At 48.1% G+C, this 21,964-nt stretch overlaps 9 non-coding genes across 9 annotated transcripts; all 9 read left to right on the top strand.

Annotated features, from left to right (window-relative positions):
• Positions 1-222: 222 nt before the first annotated feature.
• On the top strand, positions 223-413 carry LOC130326200 (U2 spliceosomal RNA). The gene has a single exon (XR_008870859.1). It is a non-coding gene; the product is annotated as a U2 spliceosomal RNA (small nuclear RNA).
• Positions 414-2,513: 2,100 nt separating this feature from the next.
• On the top strand, positions 2,514-2,704 carry LOC130326209 (U2 spliceosomal RNA). Its single transcript, XR_008870867.1, has one exon. It is a non-coding gene; the product is annotated as a U2 spliceosomal RNA (small nuclear RNA).
• A 2,077-nt stretch (positions 2,705-4,781) lies between these two features.
• Positions 4,782-4,972, top strand: LOC130326210 (U2 spliceosomal RNA). Its single transcript, XR_008870868.1, has one exon. It is a non-coding gene; the product is annotated as a U2 spliceosomal RNA (small nuclear RNA).
• A 2,091-nt stretch (positions 4,973-7,063) lies between these two features.
• Positions 7,064-7,254, top strand: LOC130326211 (U2 spliceosomal RNA). Its single transcript, XR_008870869.1, has one exon. It is a non-coding gene; the product is annotated as a U2 spliceosomal RNA (small nuclear RNA).
• Positions 7,255-9,340: 2,086 nt separating this feature from the next.
• Positions 9,341-9,531, top strand: LOC130326212 (U2 spliceosomal RNA). Its single transcript, XR_008870870.1, has one exon. It is a non-coding gene; the product is annotated as a U2 spliceosomal RNA (small nuclear RNA).
• Positions 9,532-11,620: 2,089 nt separating this feature from the next.
• Positions 11,621-11,811, top strand: LOC130326201 (U2 spliceosomal RNA). The gene has a single exon (XR_008870860.1). It is a non-coding gene; the product is annotated as a U2 spliceosomal RNA (small nuclear RNA).
• Positions 11,812-13,900: 2,089 nt separating this feature from the next.
• On the top strand, positions 13,901-14,091 carry LOC130326202 (U2 spliceosomal RNA). Its single transcript, XR_008870861.1, has one exon. It is a non-coding gene; the product is annotated as a U2 spliceosomal RNA (small nuclear RNA).
• Positions 14,092-16,166: 2,075 nt separating this feature from the next.
• On the top strand, positions 16,167-16,357 carry LOC130326203 (U2 spliceosomal RNA). Its single transcript, XR_008870862.1, has one exon. It is a non-coding gene; the product is annotated as a U2 spliceosomal RNA (small nuclear RNA).
• Positions 16,358-21,459: 5,102 nt separating this feature from the next.
• Positions 21,460-21,650, top strand: LOC130326204 (U2 spliceosomal RNA). The gene has a single exon (XR_008870863.1). It is a non-coding gene; the product is annotated as a U2 spliceosomal RNA (small nuclear RNA).
• Positions 21,651-21,964: the final 314 nt, after the last annotated feature.

Here is a 21,964-nt window from a genome sequence, read left to right on the forward strand (position 1 = left end):
CGGGTTATGGATTGCATTTAAAAAGGGCCCCGTGGGAGTGCAATGGGCCCCTGTCTTGCTGCTTAGCAATAATGGTATGGGTTTAGGTTCTGCTGTGTGTACTGGTGGTTGACTGCCCCCCAGCCCAGAGTGTGCATGGAAAATTGTCTGGCAGCCTCCCTGACAGCAAGCAGTGATAGTGCCCATGAAGGGGACCTTGTTGGGCCCGCCCCTTTCACGGTTATCGCTTCTCGGCCTTTTGGCTAAGATCAAGTGTAGTATCTGTTCTTATCAGTTTAATATCTGATACGTCCCCTATCTGGGGACCATATATTAAATGGATTTTTGAGAACGGGGGCCGATTTCGAAGCTTGCTTCCGTCGCCCTATGCATTGACCCGATATGGCAGTATCTTCGGGTACAGTGCACCACCCCCTTACAGGGTTAAAAAGAAAGATTCCTACTTTCATTGCTACCTGCTTACTGGCTAGCCAGCTAGCCAGCCCTGTGGGCCTTGCTGCTGCTGCAGCCAAAAAACAAAAGGTGGTGCTGCTGCTGCTTCTGCTGCTTCTGCTTCTGCTTGTGTCTGGCCCCTGTTGGAGCGTCCAGGCACAGGACTTCTGCTGCTGCTGACTAAATGGCCTCCTTAATTGGATCATTTGAGTAGCCAGCACACCTGTGCAGGTAGGGCATGACATGATAGGCAGCTGCCTTGATAGCGGGTGGGTGCTGAATGTTCCTAATTGACAAAATAAGATTAATGCTTATGAAGAAATATAAAATCTCATCCCTTCCCCAATATCGCGCCACACCCCTACCCCTTAATTCCCTGGTTGAACTTGATGGACATATGTCTTTTTTTCGACCGTACTAACTATGTAACTATGTAACATAACATGGGGGGGGGGGGGTCTCCTGGCTGTTCACACAGGTGTGTCATTGCTGTACATTGACCATGCATTGCTTCTGTGGTATTGCAAAGGCAAAGACAAATGCTTCCAGCCATCCATTGCACTAATGGATTGGTCATCAGCTGGCTGTCTATGTCCCGCATCAATATAGACCAAAGTACAGAGGGTTAGGCTATGCTATTGTGCACCTACCTGATGCATCAGAAGGTGCGAGGCCCTTGCTAAATTCTGTGCACAGACTTTGAGATCTATGCTTTAGACTGTATCTAAACCTGCTCCAACATGGACTGACATTCTGGCCTACTTTCAGCCGATGCGACTTGTCTGTCGCTGAACAGTCGCTTTTTATGTATTCAGCACCTATGTATAATGTTGTAAAAATGCTCTAGAAGCTAAAGTCGCAGAAATGTCACACATATTTGGCCTGCAACTTTCTGTGCGACAAATTCAGACAGGAAAAATCAGTATAAATCCTTAGAAAATTATCCCCCAGTGTCTCCATCTGCTGGCGGTATTGAATAAGCATTGCTGCACTGATGGGGTATGCATTAGACGAAAAAAAAGAAGAAAAAGAAGAATAATACGCCCAGAAAAGAGGCGAAAAGGAGAAAAACGTAAAAAAACGTGAAAAAAAAGTAAGAGGAAGAGAAGGGAAAAAAAGGTGGAAATGGGTTTAAAAGTGATTTCGGCGGAGAAAATATATATATATATATATATATATATATATATATATATATATATATATATATATGCGCACACACACACATAGATATAAACGTATTCTCCGTTGAGATATTGCAGCCGCTGCTGTGTCCAGGCCCAGGAGCCTTAGCACTGTGCTGTGATGTCACTCAATACCACTGACATCACTAGGTGTAAACAACATCTCTCCTTTGCTGTGTATGTGACTATGGAGCTGTTTGGTGATGTCGTCTATTACGGCCTTCATAGAAGCAACAGGAGATTGTTGCATCCATCTTGAACCCTCAGAACTACAGTGCTATGATGTCACTCACTTCCACAGGCCTTGCAGAGTGTAAACAACAACAACCCAGCTTTGTTGTGTATGTAACCATAGGGATTTGTGATGTCACCTAGAACCTTCACAGCAGCGACAGCTTTATGAGGAGCATCAGCACTGCTCTGCCTGAGCAGAACCATCACCGCCATAGGTTGTCAAATAACCCGGATTTAACCCACACAGGTAAGTCCAATGGGGTGCAGGCATGTCCTCTATGCTTACAGCTTCCCGTGGGTGTTGGTTTGATACCGTTTGGGGACAGCCAAGGAGGCATCTGCAGGCAACAAAGGTAGGTGTGTGCTTGTGTGTGTGTTTCCTATGCAGATCCTAAGCCCAGTGTCACATGCAAGTAGGAGGAGTAAGAAGGGTTCCTGGCAAATCCGGGTTATGGATTGCATTTAAAAAGGCCCCGTGGGAGTGCAATGGGCCCCTGTCTTGCTGCTTAGCAATAATGGTATGGGTTTAGGTTCTGCTGTGTGTACTGGTGGTTGACTGCCCCCCAGCCCAGAGTGTGCATGGAAAATTGTCTGGCAGCCTCCCTGACAGCAAGCAGTGATAGTGCCCATGAAGGGGACCTTGTTGGGCCCGCCCCTTTCACGGTTATCGCTTCTCGGCCTTTTGGCTAAGATCAAGTGTAGTATCTGTTCTTATCAGTTTAATATCTGATACGTCCCCTATCTGGGGACCATATATTAAATGGATTTTTGAGAACGGGGGCCGATTTCGAAGCTTGCTTCCGTCGCCCTATGCATTGACCCGATATGGCAGTATCTTCGGGTACAGTGCACCACCCCCTTACAGGGTTAAAAAGAAAGATTCCTACTTTCATTGCTACCTGCTTGCTGGCTAGCCAGCTAGCCAGCCCTGTGGGCCTTGCTGCTGCTGCAGCCAAAAAACAAAAGGTGGTGCTGCTGCTGCTTCTGCTGCTTCTGCTTCTGCTTGTGTCTGGCCCCTGTTGGAGCGTCCAGGCACAGGACTTCTGCTGCTGCTGACTAAATGGCCTCCTTAATTGGATCATTTGAGTAGCCAGCACACCTGTGCAGGTAGGGCATGACATGATAGGCAGCTGCCTTGATAGCGGGTGGGTGCTGAATGTTCCTAATTGACAAAATAAGATTAATGCTTATGAAGAAATATAAAATCTCATCCCTTCCCCAATATCGCGCCACACCCCTACCCCTTAATTCCCTGGTTGAACTTGATGGACATATGTCTTTTTTCGACCGTACTAACTATGTAACTATGTAACATAACATGGGGGGGGGGGGTCTCCTGGCTGTTCACACAGGTGTGTCATTGCTGTACATTGACCATGCATTGCTTCTGTGGTATTGCAAAGGCAAAGACAAATGCTTCCAGCCATCCATTGCACTAATGGATTGGTCATCAGCTGGCTGTCTATGTCCCGCATCAATATAGACCAAAGTACAGAGGGTTAGGCTATGCTATTGTGCACCTACCTGATGCATCAGAAGGTGCGAGGCCCTTGCTAAATTCTGTGCACAGACTTTGAGATCTATGCTTTAGACTGTATCTAAACCTGCTCCAACATGGACTGACATTCTGGCCTACTTTCAGCTGATGCGACTTGTCTGTCGCTGAACAGTCGCTTTTTATGTATTCAGCACCTATGTATAATGTTGTAAAAATGCTCTAGAAGCTAAAGTCGCAGAAATGTCACACATATTTGGCCTGCAACTTTCTGTGCGACAAATTCAGACAGGAAAAATCAGTATAAATCCTTAGAAAATTATCCCCCAGTGTCTCCATCTGCTGGCGGTATTGAATAAGCATTGCTGCACTGATGGGGTATGCATTAGACGAAAAAAAAGAAGAAAAAGAAGAATAATACGCCCAGAAAAGAGGCGAAAAGGAGAAAAACGTAAAAAAACGTGAAAAAAAAGTAAGAGGAAGAGAAGGGAAAAAAAGGTGGAAATGGGTTTAAAAGTGATTTCGGCGGAGAAATATATATATATATATATATATATATATATATATGCGCACACACACACATAGATATAAACGTATTCTCCGTTGAGATATTGCAGCCGCTGCTGTGTCCAGGCCCAGGAGCCTTAGCACTGTGCTGTGATGTCACTCAATACCACTGACATCACTAGGTGTAAACAACATCTCTCCTTTGCTGTGTATGTGACTATGGAGCTGTTTGGTGATGTCGTCTATTACGGCCTTCATAGAAGCAACAGGAGATTGTTGCATCCATCTTGAACCCTCAGAACTACAGTGCTATGATGTCACTCACTTCCACAGGCCTTGCAGAGTGTAAACAACAACAACCCAGCTTTGTTGTGTATGTAACCATAGGGATTTGTGATGTCACCTAGAACCTTCACAGCAGCGACAGCTTTATGAGGAGCATCAGCACTGCTCTGCCTGAGCAGAACCATCACCGCCATAGGTTGTCAAATAACCCGGATTTAACCCACACAGGTAAGTCCAATGGGGTGCAGGCATGTCCTCTATGCTTACAGCTTCCCGTGGGTGTTGGTTTGATACCGTTTGGGGACAGCCAAGGAGGCATCTGCAGGCAACAAAGGTAGGTGTGTGCTTGTGTGTGTGTTTCCTATGCAGATCCTAAGCCCAGTGTCACATGCAAGTAGGAGGAGTAAGAAGGGTTCCTGGCAAATCCGGGTTATGGATTGCATTTAAAAAGGCCCCGTGGGAGTGCAATGGGCCCCTGTCTTGCTGCTTAGCAATAATGGTATGGGTTTAGGTTCTGCTGTGTGTACTGGTGGTTGACTGCCCCCCAGCCCAGAGTGTGCATGGAAAATTGTCTGGCAGCCTCCCTGACAGCAAGCAGTGATAGTGCCCATGAAGGGGACCTTGTTGGGCCCGCCCCTTTCACGGTTATCGCTTCTCGGCCTTTTGGCTAAGATCAAGTGTAGTATCTGTTCTTATCAGTTTAATATCTGATACGTCCCCTATCTGGGGACCATATATTAAATGGATTTTTGAGAACGGGGGCCGATTTCGAAGCTTGCTTCCGTCGCCCTATGCATTGACCCGATATGGCAGTATCTTCGGGTACAGTGCACCACCCCCTTACAGGGTTAAAAAGAAAGATTCCTACTTTCATTGCTACCTGCTTGCTGGCTAGCCAGCTAGCCAGCCCTGTGGGCCTTGCTGCTGCTGCAGCCAAAAAACAAAAGGTGGTGCTGCTGCTGCTTCTGCTGCTTCTGCTTCTGCTTGTGTCTGGCCCCTGTTGGAGCGTCCAGGCACAGGACTTCTGCTGCTGCTGACTAAATGGCCTCCTTAATTGGATCATTTGAGTAGCCAGCACACCTGTGCAGGTAGGGCATGACATGATAGGCAGCTGCCTTGATAGCGGGTGGGTGCTGAATGTTCCTAATTGACAAAATAAGATTAATGCTTATGAAGAAATATAAAATCTCATCCCTTCCCCAATATCGCGCCACACCCCTACCCCTTAATTCCCTGGTTGAACTTGATGGACATATGTCTTTTTTCGACCGTACTAACTATGTAACTATGTAACATAACATGGGGGGGGGGGGGGTCTCCTGGCTGTTCACACAGGTGTGTCATTGCTGTACATTGACCATGCATTGCTTCTGTGGTATTGCAAAGGCAAAGACAAATGCTTCCAGCCATCCATTGCACTAATGGATTGGTCATCAGCTGGCTGTCTATGTCCCGCATCAATATAGACCAAAGTACAGAGGGTTAGGCTATGCTATTGTGCACCTACCTGATGCATCAGAAGGTGCGAGGCCCTTGCTAAATTCTGTGCACAGACTTTGAGATCTATGCTTTAGACTGTATCTAAACCTGCTCCAACATGGACTGACATTCTGGCCTACTTTCAGCCGATGCGACTTGTCTGTCGCTGAACAGTCGCTTTTTATGTATTCAGCACCTATGTATAATGTTGTAAAAATGCTCTAGAAGCTAAAGTCGCAGAAATGTCACACATATTTGGCCTGCAACTTTCTGTGCGACAAATTCAGACAGGAAAAATCAGTATAAATCCTTAGAAAATTATCCCCCAGTGTCTCCATCTGCTGGCGGTATTGAATAAGCATTGCTGCACTGATGGGGTATGCATTAGACGAAAAAAAAGAAGAAAAAGAAGAATAATACGCCCAGAAAAGAGGCGAAAAGGAGAAAAACGTAATAAAACGTGAAAAAAAAGTAAGAGGAAGAGAAGGGAAAAAAAGGTGGAAATGGGTTTAAAAGTGATTTCGGCGGAGAAATATATATATATATATATATATATATATATATATATATATATATATGCGCACACACACACATAGATATAAACGTATTCTCCGTTGAGATATTGCAGCCGCTGCTGTGTCCAGGCCCAGGAGCCTTAGCACTGTGCTGTGATGTCACTCAATACCACTGACATCACTAGGTGTAAACAACATCTCTCCTTTGCTGTGTATGTGACTATGGAGCTGTTTGGTGATGTCGTCTATTACGGCCTTCATAGAAGCAACAGGAGATTGTTGCATCCATCTTGAACCCTCAGAACTACAGTGCTATGATGTCACTCACTTCCACAGGCCTTGCAGAGTGTAAACAACAACAACCCAGCTTTGTTGTGTATGTAACCATAGGGATTTGTGATGTCACCTAGAACCTTCACAGCAGCGACAGCTTTATGAGGAGCATCAGCACTGCTCTGCCTGAGCAGAACCATCACCGCCATAGGTTGTCAAATAACCCGGATTTAACCCACACAGGTAAGTCCAATGGGGTGCAGGCATGTCCTCTATGCTTACAGCTTCCCGTGGGTGTTGGTTTGATACCGTTTGGGGACAGCCAAGGAGGCATCTGCAGGCAACAAAGGTAGGTGTGTGCTTGTGTGTGTGTTTCCTATGCAGATCCTAAGCCCAGTGTCACATGCAAGTAGGAGGAGTAAGAAGGGTTCCTGGCAAATCCGGGTTATGGATTGCATTTAAAAAGGCCCCGTGGGAGTGCAATGGGCCCCTGTCTTGCTGCTTAGCAATAATGGTATGGGTTTAGGTTCTGCTGTGTGTACTGGTGGTTGACTGCCCCCCAGCCCAGAGTGTGCATGGAAAATTGTCTGGCAGCCTCCCTGACAGCAAGCAGTGATAGTGCCCATGAAGGGGACCTTGTTGGGCCCGCCCCTTTCACGGTTATCGCTTCTCGGCCTTTTGGCTAAGATCAAGTGTAGTATCTGTTCTTATCAGTTTAATATCTGATACGTCCCCTATCTGGGGACCATATATTAAATGGATTTTTGAGAACGGGGGCCGATTTCGAAGCTTGCTTCCGTCGCCCTATGCATTGACCCGATATGGCAGTATCTTCGGGTACAGTGCACCACCCCCTTACAGGGTTAAAAAGAAAGATTCCTACTTTCATTGCTACCTGCTTGCTGGCTAGCCAGCTAGCCAGCCCTGTGGGCCTTGCTGCTGCTGCAGCCAAAAAACAAAAGGTGGTGCTGCTGCTGCTTCTGCTGCTTCTGCTTCTGCTTGTGTCTGGCCCCTGTTGGAGCGTCCAGGCACAGGACTTCTGCTGCTGCTGACTAAATGGCCTCCTTAATTGGATCATTTGAGTAGCCAGCACACCTGTGCAGGTAGGGCATGACATGATAGGCAGCTGCCTTGATAGCGGGTGGGTGCTGAATGTTCCTAATTGACAAAATAAGATTAATGCTTATGAAGAAATATAAAATCTCATCCCTTCCCCAATATCGCGCCACACCCCTACCCCTTAATTCCCTGGTTGAACTTGATGGACATATGTCTTTTTTCGACCGTACTAACTATGTAACTATGTAACATAACATGGGGGGGGGGGGGGTCTCCTGGCTGTTCACACAGGTGTGTCATTGCTGTACATTGACCATGCATTGCTTCTGTGGTATTGCAAAGGCAAAGACAAATGCTTCCAGCCATCCATTGCACTAATGGATTGGTCATCAGCTGGCTGTCTATGTCCCGCATCAATATAGACCAAAGTACAGAGGGTTAGGCTATGCTATTGTGCACCTACCTGATGCATCAGAAGGTGCGAGGCCCTTGCTAAATTCTGTGCACAGACTTTGAGATCTATGCTTTAGACTGTATCTAAACCTGCTCCAACATGGACTGACATTCTGGCCTACTTTCAGCCGATGCGACTTGTCTGTCGCTGAACAGTCGCTTTTTATGTATTCAGCACCTATGTATAATGTTGTAAAAATGCTCTAGAAGCTAAAGTCGCAGAAATGTCACACATATTTGGCCTGCAACTTTCTGTGCGACAAATTCAGACAGGAAAAATCAGTATAAATCCTTAGAAAATTATCCCCCAGTGTCTCCATCTGCTGGCGGTATTGAATAAGCATTGCTGCACTGATGGGGTATGCATTAGACGAAAAAAAAGAAGAAAAAGAAGAATAATACGCCCAGAAAAGAGGCGAAAAGGAGAAAAACGTAAAAAAACTTGAAAAAAAAGTAAGAGGAAGAGAAGGGAAAAAAAGGTGGAAATGGGTTTAAAAGTGATTTCGGCGGAGAATATATATATATATATATATATATATATATATATATATATATGCGCACACACACACATAGATATAAACGTATTCTCCGTTGAGATATTGCAGCCGCTGCTGTGTCCAGGCCCAGGAGCCTTAGCACTGTGCTGTGATGTCACTCAATACCACTGACATCACTAGGTGTAAACAACATCTCTCCTTTGCTGTGTATGTGACTATGGAGCTGTTTGGTGATGTCGTCTATTACGGCCTTCATAGAAGCAACAGGAGATTGTTGCATCCATCTTGAACCCTCAGAACTACAGTGCTATGATGTCACTCACTTCCACAGGCCTTGCAGAGTGTAAACAACAACAACCCAGCTTTGTTGTGTATGTAACCATAGGGATTTGTGATGTCACCTAGAACCTTCACAGCAGCGACAGCTTTATGAGGAGCATCAGCACTGCTCTGCCTGAGCAGAACCATCACCGCCATAGGTTGTCAAATAACCCGGATTTAACCCACACAGGTAAGTCCAATGGGGTGCAGGCATGTCCTCTATGCTTACAGCTTCCCGTGGGTGTTGGTTTGATACCGTTTGGGGACAGCCAAGGAGGCATCTGCAGGCAACAAAGGTAGGTGTGTGCTTGTGTGTGTGTTTCCTATGCAGATCCTAAGCCCAGTGTCACATGCAAGTAGGAGGAGTAAGAAGGGTTCCTGGCAAATCCGGGTTATGGATTGCATTTAAAAAGGCCCCGTGGGAGTGCAATGGGCCCCTGTCTTGCTGCTTAGCAATAATGGTATGGGTTTAGGTTCTGCTGTGTGTACTGGTGGTTGACTGCCCCCCAGCCCAGAGTGTGCATGGAAAATTGTCTGGCAGCCTCCCTGACAGCAAGCAGTGATAGTGCCCATGAAGGGGACCTTGTTGGGCCCGCCCCTTTCACGGTTATCGCTTCTCGGCCTTTTGGCTAAGATCAAGTGTAGTATCTGTTCTTATCAGTTTAATATCTGATACGTCCCCTATCTGGGGACCATATATTAAATGGATTTTTGAGAACGGGGGCCGATTTCGAAGCTTGCTTCCGTCGCCCTATGCATTGACCCGATATGGCAGTATCTTCGGGTACAGTGCACCACCCCCTTACAGGGTTAAAAAGAAAGATTCCTACTTTCATTGCTACCTGCTTGCTGGCTAGCCAGCTAGCCAGCCCTGTGGGCCTTGCTGCTGCTGCAGCCAAAAAACAAAAGGTGGTGCTGCTGCTGCTTCTGCTGCTTCTGCTTCTGCTTGTGTCTGGCCCCTGTTGGAGCGTCCAGGCACAGGACTTCTGCTGCTGCTGACTAAATGGCCTCCTTAATTGGATCATTTGAGTAGCCAGCACACCTGTGCAGGTAGGGCATGACATGATAGGCAGCTGCCTTGATAGCGGGTGGGTGCTGAATGTTCCTAATTGACAAAATAAGATTAATGCTTATGAAGAAATATAAAATCTCATCCCTTCCCCAATATCGCGCCACACCCCTACCCCTTAATTCCCTGGTTGAACTTGATGGACATATGTCTTTTTTCGACCGTACTAACTATGTAACTATGTAACATAACATGGGGGGGGGGGGGGTCTCCTGGCTGTTCACACAGGTGTGTCATTGCTGTACATTGACCATGCATTGCTTCTGTGGTATTGCAAAGGCAAAGACAAATGCTTCCAGCCATCCATTGCACTAATGGATTGGTCATCAGCTGGCTGTCTATGTCCCGCATCAATATAGACCAAAGTACAGAGGGTTAGGCTATGCTATTGTGCACCTACTTGATGCATCAGAAGGTGCGAGGCCCTTGCTAAATTCTGTGCACAGACTTTGAGATCTATGCTTTAGACTGTATCTAAACCTGCTCCAACATGGACTGACATTCTGGCCTACTTTCAGCCGATGCGACTTGTCTGTCGCTGAACAGTCGCTTTTTATGTATTCAGCACCTATGTATAATGTTGTAAAAATGCTCTAGAAGCTAAAGTCGCAGAAATGTCACACATATTTGGCCTGCAACTTTCTGTGCGACAAATTCAGACAGGAAAAATCAGTATAAATCCTTTGAAAATTATCCCCCAGTGTCTCCATCTGCTGGCGGTATTGAATAAGCATTGCTGCACTGATGGGGTATGCATTAGACGAAAAAAAAGAAGAAAAAGAAGAATAATACGCCCAGAAAAGAGGCGAAAAGGAGAAAAACGTAAAAAAACGTGAAAAAAAAGTAAGAGGAAGAGAAGGGAAAAAAAGGTGGAAATGGGTTTAAAAGTGATTTCGGCGGAGAAATATATATATATATATATATATATATATATATATATATATATATGCGCACACACACACATAGATATAAACGTATTCTCCGTTGAGATATTGCAGCCGCTGCTGTGTCCAGGCCCAGGAGCCTTAGCACTGTGCTGTGATGTCACTCAATACCACTGACATCACTAGGTGTAAACAACATCTCTCCTTTGCTGTGTATGTGACTATGGAGCTGTTTGGTGATGTCGTCTATTACGGCCTTCATAGAAGCAACAGGAGATTGTTGCATCCATCTTGAACCCTCAGAACTACAGTGCTATGATGTCACTCACTTCCACAGGCCTTGCAGAGTGTAAACAACAACAACCCAGCTTTGTTGTGTATGTAACCATAGGGATTTGTGATGTCACCTAGAACCTTCACAGCAGCGACAGCTTTATGAGGAGCATCAGCACTGCTCTGCCTGAGCAGAACCATCACCGCCATAGGTTGTCAAATAACCCGGATTTAACCCACACAGGTAAGTCCAATGGGGTGCAGGCATGTCCTCTATGCTTACAGCTTCCCGTGGGTGTTGGTTTGATACCGTTTGGGGACAGCCAAGGAGGCATCTGCAGGCAACAAAGGTAGGTGTGTGCTTGTGTGTGTGTTTCCTATGCAGATCCTAAGCCCAGTGTCACATGCAAGTAGGAGGAGTAAGAAGGGTTCCTGGCAAATCCGGGTTATGGATTGCATTTAAAAAGGCCCCGTGGGAGTGCAATGGGCCCCTGTCTTGCTGCTTAGCAATAATGGTATGGGTTTAGGTTCTGCTGTGTGTACTGGTGGTTGACTGCCCCCCAGCCCAGAGTGTGCATGGAAAATTGTCTGGCAGCCTCCCTGACAGCAAGCAGTGATAGTGCCCATGAAGGGGACCTTGTTGGGCCCGCCCCTTTCACGGTTATCGCTTCTCGGCCTTTTGGCTAAGATCAAGTGTAGTATCTGTTCTTATCAGTTTAATATCTGATACGTCCCCTATCTGGGGACCATATATTAAATGGATTTTTGAGAACGGGGGCCGATTTCGAAGCTTGCTTCCGTCGCCCTATGCATTGACCCGATATGGCAGTATCTTCGGGTACAGTGCACCACCCCCTTACAGGGTTAAAAAGAAAGATTCCTACTTTCATTGCTACCTGCTTACTGGCTAGCCAGCTAGCCAGCCCTGTGGGCCTTGCTGCTGCTGCAGCCAAAAAACAAAAGGTGGTGCTGCTGCTGCTTCTGCTGCTTCTGCTTCTGCTTGTGTCTGGCCCCTGTTGGAGCGTCCAGGCACAGGACTTCTGCTGCTGCTGACTAAATGGCCTCCTTAATTGGATCATTTGAGTAGCCAGCACACCTGTGCAGGTAGGGCATGACATGATAGGCAGCTGCCTTGATAGCGGGTGGGTGCTGAATGTTCCTAATTGACAAAATAAGATTAATGCTTATGAAGAAATATAAAATCTCATCCCTTCCCCAATATCGCGCCACACCCCTACCCCTTAATTCCCTGGTTGAACTTGATGGACATATGTCTTTTTTCGACCGTACTAACTATGTAACTATGTAACATAACATGGGGGGGGGGGTCTCCTGGCTGTTCACACAGGTGTGTCATTGCTGTACATTGACCATGCATTGCTTCTGTGGTATTGCAAAGGCAAAGACAAATGCTTCCAGCCATCCATTGCACTAATGGATTGGTCATCAGCTGGCTGTCTATGTCCCGCATCAATATAGACCAAAGTACAGAGGGTTAGGCTATGCTATTGTGCACCTACCTGATGCATCAGAAGGTGCGAGGCCCTTGCTAAATTCTGTGCACAGACTTTGAGATCTATGCTTTAGACTGTATCTAAACCTGCTCCAACATGGACTGACATTCTGGCCTACTTTCAGCCGATGCGACTTGTCTGTCGCTGAACAGTCGCTTTTTATGTATTCAGCACCTATGTATAATGTTGTAAAAATGCTCTAGAAGCTAAAGTCGCAGAAATGTCACACATATTTGGCCTGCAACTTTCTGTGCGACAAATTCAGACAGGAAAAATCAGTATAAATCCTTAGAAAATTATCCCCCAGTGTCTCCATCTGCTGGCGGTATTGAATAAGCATTGCTGCACTGATGGGGTATGCATTAGACGAAAAAAAAGAAGAAAAAGAAGAATAATACGCCCAGAAAAGAGGCGAAAAGGAGAAAAACGTAAAAAAACGTGAAAAAAAAGTAAGAGGAAGAGAAGGGAAAAAAAGGTGGAAATGGGTTTAAAAGTGATTTCGGCGGAGAATATATATATATATATATATATATATATATATATATATATATATATATATATGCGCACACACACACATAGATATAAACGTATTCTCCGTTGAGATATTGCAGCCGCTGCTGTGTCCAGGCCCAGGAGCCTTAGCACTGTGCTGTGATGTCACTCAATACCACTGACATCACTAGGTGTAAACAACATCTCTCCTTTGCTGTGTATGTGACTATGGAGCTGTTTGGTGATGTCGTCTATTACGGCCTTCATAGAAGCAACAGGAGATTGTTGCATCCATCTTGAACCCTCAGAACTACAGTGCTATGATGTCACTCACTTCCACAGGCCTTGCAGAGTGTAAACAACAACAACCCAGCTTTGTTGTGTATGTAACCATAGGGATTTGTGATGTCACCTAGAACCTTCACAGCAGCGACAGCTTTATGAGGAGCATCAGCACTGCTCTGCCTGAGCAGAACCATCACCGCCATAGGTTGTCAAATAACCCGGATTTAACCCACACAGGTAAGTCCAATGGGGTGCAGGCATGTCCTCTATGCTTACAGCTTCCCGTGGGTGTTGGTTTGATATTGGGGACAGCCAAGGAGGCATCTGCAGGCAACAAAGGTAGGTGTGTGCTTGTGTGTGTGTTTCCTATGCAGATCCTAAGCCCAGTGTCACATGCAAGTAGGAGGAGTAAGAAGGGTTCCTGGCAAATCCGGGTTATGGATTGCATTTAAAAAGGCCCCGTGGGAGTGCAATGGGCCCCTGTCTTGCTGCTTAGCAATAATGGTATGGGTTTAGGTTCTGCTGTGTGTACTGGTGGTTGACTGCCCCCCAGCCCAGAGTGTGCATGGAAAATTGTCTGGCAGCCTCCCTGACAGCAAGCAGTGATAGTGCCCATGAAGGGGACCTTGTTGGGCCCGCCCCTTTCACGGTTATCGCTTCTCGGCCTTTTGGCTAAGATCAAGTGTAGTATCTGTTCTTATCAGTTTAATATCTGATACGTCCCCTATCTGGGGACCATATATTAAATGGATTTTTGAGAACGGGGGCCGATTTCGAAGCTTGCTTCCGTCGCCCTATGCATTGACCCGATATGGCAGTATCTTCGGGTACAGTGCACCACCCCCTTACAGGGTTAAAAAGAAAGATTCCTACTTTCATTGCTACCTGCTTGCTGGCTAGCCAGCTAGCCAGCCCTGTGGGCCTTGCTGCTGCTGCAGCCAAAAAACAAAAGGTGGTGCTGCTGCTGCTTCTGCTGCTTCTGCTTCTGCTTGTGTCTGGCCCCTGTTGGAGCGTCCAGGCACAGGACTTCTGCTGCTGCTGACTAAATGGCCTCCTTAATTGGATCATTTGAGTAGCCAGCACACCTGTGCAGGTAGGGCATGACATGATAGGCAGCTGCCTTGATAGCGGGTGGGTGCTGAATGTTCCTAATTGACAAAATAAGATTAATGCTTATGAAGAAATATAAAATCTCATCCCTTCCCCAATATCGCGCCACACCCCTACCCCTTAATTCCCTGGTTGAACTTGATGGACATATGTCTTTTTTCGACCGTACTAACTATGTAACTATGTAACATAACATGGGGGGGGGGGGTCTCCTGGCTGTTCACACAGGTGTGTCATTGCTGTACATTGACCATGCATTGCTTCTGTGGTATTGCAAAGGCAAAGACAAATGCTTCCAGCCATCCATTGCACTAATGGATTGGTCATCAGCTGGCTGTCTATGTCCCGCATCAATATAGACCAAAGTACAGAGGGTTAGGCTATGCTATTGTGCACCTACCTGATGCATCAGAAGGTGCGAGGCCCTTGCTAAATTCTGTGCACAGACTTTGAGATCTATGCTTTAGACTGTATCTAAACCTGCTCCAACATGGACTGACATTCTGGCCTACTTTCAGCCGATGCGACTTGTCTGTCGCTGAACAGTCGCTTTTTATGTATTCAGCACCTATGTATAATGTTGTAAAAATGCTCTAGAAGCTAAAGTCGCAGAAATGTCACACATATTTGGCCTGCAACTTTCTGTGCGACAAATTCAGACAGGAAAAATCAGTATAAATCCTTAGAAAATTATCCCCCAGTGTCTCCATCTGCTGGCGGTATTGAATAAGCATTGCTGCACTGATGGGGTATGCATTAGACGAAAAAAAAGAAGAAAAAGAAGAATAATACGCCCAGAAAAGAGGCGAAAAGGAGAAAAACGTAAAAAAACGTGAAAAAAAAGTAAGAGGAAGAGAAGGGAAAAAAAGGTGGAAATGGGTTTAAAAGTGATTTCGGCGGAGAAATATATATATATATATATATATATATATATATGCGCACACACACACATAGATATAAACGTATTCTCCGTTGAGATATTGCAGCCGCTGCTGTGTCCAGGCCCAGGAGCCTTAGCACTGTGCTGTGATGTCACTCAATACCACTGACATCACTAGGTGTAAACAACATCTCTCCTTTGCTGTGTATGTGACTATGGAGCTGTTTGGTGATGTCGTCTATTACGGCCTTCATAGAAGCAACAGGAGATTGTTGCATCCATCTTGAACCCTCAGAACTACAGTGCTATGATGTCACTCACTTCCACAGGCCTTGCAGAGTGTAAACAACAACAACCCAGCTTTGTTGTGTATGTAACCATAGGGATTTGTGATGTCACCTAGAACCTTCACAGCAGCGACAGCTTTATGAGGAGCATCAGCACTGCTCTGCCTGAGCAGAACCATCACCGCCATAGGTTGTCAAATAACCCGGATTTAACCCACACAGGTAAGTCCAATGGGGTGCAGGCATGTCCTCTATGCTTACAGCTTCCCGTGGGTGTTGGTTTGATACCGTTTGGGGACAGCCAAGGAGGCATCTGCAGGCAACAAAGGTAGGTGTGTGCTTGTGTGTGTGTTTCCTATGCAGATCCTAAGCCCAGTGTCACATGCAAGTAGGAGGAGTAAGAAGGGTTCCTGGCAAATCCGGGTTATGGATTGCATTTAAAAAGGCCCCGTGGGAGTGCAATGGGCCCCTGTCTTGCTGCTTAGCAATAATGGTATGGGTTTAGGTTCTGCTGTGTGTACTGGTGGTTGACTGCCCCCCAGCCCAGAGTGTGCATGGAAAATTGTCTGGCAGCCTCCCTGACAGCAAGCAGTGATAGTGCCCATGAAGGGGACCTTGTTGGGCCCGCCCCTTTCACGGTTATCGCTTCTCGGCCTTTTGGCTAAGATCAAGTGTAGTATCTGTTCTTATCAGTTTAATATCTGATACGTCCCCTATCTGGGGACCATATATTAAATGGATTTTTGAGAACGGGGGCCGATTTCGAAGCTTGCTTCCGTCGCCCTATGCATTGACCCGATATGGCAGTATCTTCGGGTACAGTGCACCACCCCCTTACAGGGTTAAAAAGAAAGATTCCTACTTTCATTGCTACCTGCTTGCTGGCTAGCCAGCTAGCCAGCCCTGTGGGCCTTGCTGCTGCTGCAGCCAAAAAACAAAAGGTGGTGCTGCTGCTGCTTCTTCTGCTTCTGCTTGTGTCTGGCCCCTGTTGGAGCGTCCAGGCACAGGACTTCTGCTGCTGCTGACTAAATGGCCTCCTTAATTGGATCATTTGAGTAGCCAGCACACCTGTGCAGGTAGGGCATGACATGATAGGCAGCTGCCTTGATAGCGGGTGGGTGCTGAATGTTCCTAATTGACAAAATAAGATTAATGCTTATGAAGAAATATAAAATCTCATCCCTTCCCCAATATCGCGCCACACCCCTACCCCTTAATTCCCTGGTTGAACTTGATGGACATATGTCTTTTTTCGACCGTACTAACTATGTAACTATGTAACATAACATGGGGGGGGGGGGGTCTCCTGGCTGTTCACACAGGTGTGTCATTGCTGTACATTGACCATGCATTGCTTCTGTGGTATTGCAAAGGCAAAGACAAATGCTTCCAGCCATCCATTGCACTAATGGATTGGTCATCAGCTGGCTGTCTATGTCCCGCATCAATATAGACCAAAGTACAGAGGGTTAGGCTATGCTATTGTGCACCTACCTGATGCATCAGAAGGTGCGAGGCCCTTGCTAAATTCTGTGCACAGACTTTGAGATCTATGCTTTAGACTGTATCTAAACCTGCTCCAACATGGACTGACATTCTGGCCTACTTTCAGCCGATGCGACTTGTCTGTCGCTGAACAGTCGCTTTTTATGTATTCAGCACCTATGTATAATGTTGTAAAAATGCTCTAGAAGCTAAAGTCGCAGAAATGTCACACATATTTGGCCTGCAACTTTCTGTGCGACAAATTCAGACAGGAAAAATCAGTATAAATCCTTAGAAAATTATCCCCCAGTGTCTCCATCTGCTGGCGGTATTGAATAAGCATTGCTGCACTGATGGGGTATGCATTAGACGAAAAAAAAGAAGAAAAAGAAGAATAATACGCCCAGAAAAGAGGCGAAAAGGAGAAAAACGTAAAAAAACGTGAAAAAAAAGTAAGAGGAAGAGAAGGGAAAAAAAGGTGGAAATGGGTTTAAAAGTGATTTCGGCGGAGAAATATATATATATATATATATATATATTGTTACGCCTAGCGCTCCGGGTCCCCGCTCCTCCCCGGAGCGCTCACGGCGTCTTTCTCCCTGCAGCGCCCCGGTCGGTCCCGCTGACCGGGAGCGCTGCACTGTCATGGCCGTTGGGGATGCGATTCGCACAGCGGGACGCGCCCGCTCGCGAATCGCATCCCAGGTCACTTACCCGTCCCGGTCCCCTGCTGTCATGTGCTGGCGCGCGCGGCTCCGCTCTCTAGGGCGCGCGCGCGCCAGCTCTCTGAGACTTAAAGGGCCAGTGCACCAATGATTGGTGCCTGGCCCAATTAGCTTAATTGGCTTCCACCTGCTCCCTGCCTTTATCTGACCTCCTCCCATGCACTCCCTGGCCGGATCTTGTTGCCTTGTGCCAGTGAAAGCGTTTAGTGTGTCCAAAGCCTGTGTACCTGAACTTCTGCTACCCATCCTGACTACGAACCTTGCCGCCTGCCCCCGACCTTCTGCTACGTCTGACCTTGCCTCTGTCTAGTCCTTCTGTCCCACGCCTTCTCAGCAGTCAGCGAGGTAGAGCCGTTGCTAGTGGATACGACCTGGTTGCTACTGCCGCAGCAAGACCATCCCGCTTTGCGGCGGGCTCTGGTGAAAACCAGTAGCCTCTTAGAACCGGTCCACTAGCACGGTCCACGCCAATCCCTCGCTGACACAGAGGATCCACTACCTGGAAGCCGAATCGTGACAGTAGATCCGGCCATGGATCCCGCTGAGGTGCCGCTGCCAAGTCTCGCTGATCTTCCCACGGTGGTCGCTCAGCAATCGCAGCAGATTGCCCAACAAGGACAGCAGCTGTCGCAGTTGACCGCCATGTTACAGCAACTTCTGCCTCTGCTACAGCAGCAACCATCTCCTCCGCCAGCTCCTGCACCTCCTCCGCAGCGAGTGGCCGCTCCTAACCTCCGCTTGTCCCTGCCGGACAAATTTGATGGGGACTCTAAACTCTGCCGTGGATTTTTGTCTCAGTGTTCCCTGCATATGGAGATGTTGTCGGACTTGTTTCCTTCAGAACGGTCTAAGGTGGCGTTCGTAGTAAGCCTTCTTTCAGGAAAGGCCTTGTCTTGGGCCACACCGCTCTGGGACCGCAATGATCCTGCCACAGCCACAGTCCAGGCCTTCTTCGCTGAACTCCGGAGTGTCTTCGAGGAGCCAGCCCGAGCTTCTTCTGCCGAGACTGCCCTGTTGAACCTGGTCCAGGGTAATTCTTCCGTTGGCGAGTACGCCATACAATTCCGTACTTTTGCTTCTGAACTATCCTGGAATAATGAGGCTCTCTGCGCGACCTTTAAAAAAGGCCTATCCAGTCGCATCAAGGATGTGCTGGCCGCACGAGAGATTCCTGCCAACCTCCAAGAACTCATCCATTTGGCTACCCGCATTGACATGCGTTTTTCTGAGCGACACCAAGAGCTCCGCCAGGAAAAAGACTTAGATCTCTGGGCACCTCTCCCACAGCATCCTTTGCAGTCTTCGCCTGGGCCTCCCGCCGAGGAGGTCATGCAAGTGGATCGGTCTCGCCTGACCCAGGAAGAGAGGAATCGCCGTAGAGAAGAAAATCTCTGTCTTTACTGTGCCAGTACCGAGCATTTCTTGGTGGATTGCCCTATCCGTCCTCCACGCCTGGGAAACGCACGCACGCACCCAGCTCACGTGGGTGTGGCGTCTCTTGGTTCCAAGTCTGCTCCTCCACGTCTCACGGTACCCGTGCGGATTTCTTCTTCAGCCAACTCCTCCCTCTCAGCCGTGGCCTGCTTGGACTCCGGTGCCTCTGGAAATTTTATTTTGGAGTCGTTTGTTAATAAATTCAGCATCCCGGTGACCCGTCTCGTCAAGCCGCTCTACATTTCCGCGGTCAACGGAGCCAGATTGGACTGCACCGTGCGTTACCGCACAGAGCCCCTCCTCATGTCTATTGGACCCCACCTTGAGAGGATTGAGTTCTTCATTCTCCCCAACTGTACCTCTGAGGTCCTCCTCGGTCTGCCTTGGCTCCGGCTTCATTCCCCCACCATTGATTGGACCACCGGGGAGATCAGGAACTGGGACTCTGCCTGCCACAGGAAGTGCCTCTCCCCCCCTCCCAGTCCCGTCAGGCAAGCCTCTGTGCCTCCCCATGGCCCCCGTCCTGGTGTCACACTGCCCCGTGCCAGGCCTCGCCCTCTGCCCTCCCTCCCCATTCCCACTCCTGCTGTACTGCCTGCCGTTGAGGAAACCCTCCATTCCTTCCCGGTGTCCTCATCCCAGGGGAGGCAGTTACCGGACAAAGAGAAGGGGAGACCTAAGGGGGGGGGTACTGTTACGCCTAGCGCTCCGGGTCCCCGCTCCTCCCCGGAGCGCTCACGGCGTCTTTCTCCCTGCAGCGCCCCGGTCGGTCCCGCTGACCGGGAGCGCTGCACTGTCATGGCCGTTGGGGATGCGATTCGCACAGCGGGACGCGCCCGCTCGCGAATCGCATCCCAGGTCACTTACCCGTCCCGGTCCCCTGCTGTCATGTGCTGGCGCGCGCGGCTCCGCTCTCTAGGGCGCGCGCGCGCCAGCTCTCTGAGACTTAAAGGGCCAGTGCACCAATGATTGGTGCCTGGCCCAATTAGCTTAATTGGCTTCCACCTGCTCCCTGCCTTTATCTGACCTCCTCCCATGCACTCCCTGGCCGGATCTTGTTGCCTTGTGCCAGTGAAAGCGTTTAGTGTGTCCAAAGCCTGTGTACCTGAACTTCTGCTACCCATCCTGACTACGAACCTTGCCGCCTGCCCCCGACCTTCTGCTACGTCTGACCTTGCCTCTGTCTAGTCCTTCTGTCCCACGCCTTCTCAGCAGTCAGCGAGGTAGAGCCGTTGCTAGTGGATACGACCTGGTTGCTACTGCCGCAGCAAGACCATCCCGCTTTGCGGCGGGCTCTGGTGAAAACCAGTAGCCTCTTAGAACCGGTCCACTAGCACGGTCCACGCCAATCCCTCGCTGACACAGAGGATCCACTACCTGGAAGCCGAATCGTGACATATATATATATATATATATATGCGCACACACACACATAGATATAAACGTATTCTCCGTTGAGATATTGCAGCCGCTGCTGTGTCCAGGCCCAGGAGCCTTAGCACTGTGCTGTGATGTCACTCAATACCACTGACATCACTAGGTGTAAACAACATCTCTCCTTTGCTGTGTATGTGACTATGGAGCTGTTTGGTGATGTCGTCTATTACGGCCTTCATAGAAGCAACAGGAGATTGTTGCATCCATCTTGAACCCTCAGAACTACAGTGCTATGATGTCACTCACTTCCACAGGCCTTGCAGAGTGTAAACAACAACAACCCAGCTTTGTTGTGTATGTAACCATAGGGATTTGTGATGTCACCTAGAACCTTCACAGCAGCGACAGCTTTATGAGGAGCATCAGCACTGCTCTGCCTGAGCAGAACCATCACCGCCATAGGTTGTCAAATAACCCGGATTTAACCCACACAGGTAAGTCCAATGGGGTGCAGGCATGTCCTCTATGCTTACAGCTTCCCGTGGGTGTTGGTTTGATACCGTTTGGGGACAGCCAAGGAGGCATCTGCAGGCAACAAAGGTAGGTGTGTGCTTGTGTGTGTGTTTCCTATGCAGATCCTAAGCCCAGTGTCACATGCAAGTAGGAGGAGTAAGAAGGGTTCCTGGCAAATCCGGGTTATGGATTGCATTTAAAAAGGCCCCGTGGGAGTGCAATGGGCCCCTGTCTTGCTGCTTAGCAATAATGGTATGGGTTTAGGTTCTGCTGTGTGTACTGGTGGTTGACTGCCCCCCAGCCCAGAGTGTGCATGGAAAATTGTCTGGCAGCCTCCCTGACAGCAAGCAGTGATAGTGCCCATGAAGGGGACCTTGTTGGGCCCGCCCCTTTCACGGTTATCGCTTCTCGGCCTTTTGGCTAAGATCAAGTGTAGTATCTGTTCTTATCAGTTTAATATCTGATACGTCCCCTATCTGGGGACCATATATTAAATGGATTTTTGAGAACGGGGGCCGATTTCGAAGCTTGCTTCCGTCGCCCTATGCATTGACCCGATATGGCAGTATCTTCGGGTACAGTGCACCACCCCCTTACAGGGTTAAAAAGAAAGATTCCTACTTTCATTGCTACCTGCTTGCTGGCTAGCCAGCTAGCCAGCCCTGTGGGCCTTGCTGCTGCTGCAGCCAAAAAACAAAAGGTGGTGCTGCTGCTGCTTCTGCTGCTTCTGCTTCTGCTTGTGTCTGGCCCCTGTTGGAGCGTCCAGGCACAGGACTTCTGCTGCTGCTGACTAAATGGCCTCCTTAATTGGATCATTTGAGTAGCCAGCACACCTGTGCAGGTAGGGCATGACATGATAGGCAGCTGCCTTGATAGCGGGTGGGTGCTGAATGTTCCTAATTGAC

The sequence above is a fragment of the Hyla sarda genome, unplaced genomic scaffold (genome assembly GCF_029499605.1).
Source record: "Hyla sarda isolate aHylSar1 unplaced genomic scaffold, aHylSar1.hap1 scaffold_2816, whole genome shotgun sequence".
Classification (NCBI taxonomy): Eukaryota; Metazoa; Chordata; class Amphibia; order Anura; family Hylidae; genus Hyla; species Hyla sarda.